Here is a 2,119-nt window from a genome sequence, read left to right as displayed (position 1 = left end):
CAGTACACGCACACCCACGCACACCCACGCACACACACACACACACACACACACACACACACACACACACACACACACACACACACACACAAGCGGGTGCGAGAGCCGCGGCTGTGGCCGGCACTGACAACGCTCGAGTGGCTCTCCCAAAAGACACATGGCCTGATCGATCGGTCTCTTGCCCAGCCCCGCCGCCGGGCTCTTCTCCGCCGCACGCGTCTCCGATTTGTTTGTTACGGCGGAGCTCACGGCATGGATCTTTGGAATGCCGGCCCCCGACGGACGGGGTGGGCCACACGAAATCTCAACCCGAACAAGACCATCATCACCCAGAAGGATGGAGCCAGGGAAAGGGCCCCACCCCCGAGGCCCCACAGTCCTCAGTTGGGGATGGGCATTGTCAAAGGCTGTGCATCCCTTACGTGGATCGGTCATTCCCCGAGCATACACACACGGACACACGGACACGCGCACGCAGGCACGCCCGCGCGCGCGCGCGCGTCGACCCGGGAGTGACGCGCTGGCCGGAGGGTGCGGGAGACCGGTCACAAGGCAAGACCGCCGAGAGTTGGCACCCGGAAAGTCCGGGTCCCCACTCAAGCAAATGCATATACACAACCGCGCCCCCGCCCCCTGGGCCGGATCCCACCGGGCCAAGCAACAGTCGGTCACTCGACCAACCCCCCTATCCTCCCCCTTTTTTTTTTTTTTTTTTTTCCCGGGGTGCTTCTATTCCGACGGGTGCGCTGGGGATTCCCAGCAAGGCATGCCCCTGGCTGGGGGGTCGCGCTAGCTCAAGGAGATAATGCGAGGGGCGAGCGCATGGGTGAATACTATTCTGCTGGATCATGACACATCTAATGTAGTTTTGTTATTGCACGTGCCCTCCGTCGGCACGGGACCTCGAGGTCCACCTCCCAACGACCCACAGTCAGCCGCCCCGCTGGGCTCGGTGCGCCCCCTCTCCTTCCCCACCCGGCCAGGACGGGACCAAAAAGACGCACGCCCCGCTTGGTATCCCGGTAGATGGGGCTGCTGACCTTCGCTCCGCCATTTGGCCCGGTGGGAAGCCGCGTCCCCCCCCCCCCCCCCCCCCCCCACGAGCTCCCCCCACGCCCACTCCTCCCCCCCCCCCCCCCCCCCCCCCCCCCCCGGCCTTACTACTGCCAGCAGTGCTCGCGCGTGCGGGTCCACACGCCCTGACCGGGAGGGGGGGGGGGCCAGGCTGGAAGAGACCGCTCAGCCCCTGGCGCGTGTGGCCGCCTCCATCGCGTTGGGCCGACGGGTGGCCCCCGGTGGCTTACCTTGGCCCCACCTTCGGCCTCGGACGCTGCGAGGGAGTTTCCCGAGTTCCATGGCGAGACACAGGTCGGGGGCGGGGTCGGGAGTCTGCACCGCCATTGACCCGAGCCGCAGCTCGCGCGCGCGGGGGGGGGGGGGGGGCAATCATATGCTGCGCGGTGTATTCCGGTTCGTGGGCTTCTGGGTGTTTGCCCCGCGCCCGCCCCCTGGGGTGGCCGGCCCGGGCGTCGGCCGGCATGCCATCTGGCCTTCTGTCCTCCTGGGCTCAACGTTTTGGATTGGCTCGGCCGCCTTCCGCAAGGTCAACATCCTGCCTAACCGCAGCATCATATGGCTGGCAGGCGCCGATGCCCGTGCAGATGATGGACCACCGGTGAAAGAGGTGGTGACGGGCCAGCCTGAGGCCGTGGCAGATAGCGGCTCCTGCGGCTCTTCTCCATTCCGTCCGCCGGCCGGTGCCCGCTCACACCAACGTGAGTCCATGCTTCCTGCGCGCCCTCGCCCCCCCGCCAGCAACCACAAAAGGGGACCACAACGTTCGACCCGCGAGCAGCCCTGCATCCGAGTGTGTGTGTGGGTGTACCCGGTCCGCCCGGCGACACCTTCCGTTCATGTGTGTGTGTGTGTGTGTGTGCACCCCTGCTCCCTCCCGGCTACACCTTCGAGCCAGCTGACGGATCATCTGTCACGTTGGTGGCTGGGTCGTCCCACCCAAACGGCTGACCCCCGGGAGCCCAACACACGGGTCTCCGTCAAGGCGCCCCGAATGAGCCATTAGTGAAGCATAACGCGTCTGCCCTTGGCAGCACACCGGGGG

The sequence above is a fragment of the Fonticula alba genome (assembly GCF_000388065.1).
Source record: "Fonticula alba strain ATCC 38817 unplaced genomic scaffold supercont2.4, whole genome shotgun sequence".
Classification (NCBI taxonomy): domain Eukaryota; order Rotosphaerida; family Fonticulaceae; genus Fonticula; species Fonticula alba.
The sequence above is the reverse complement of the archived record's forward strand: the minus strand, read 5'-3'. Positions refer to the sequence as shown.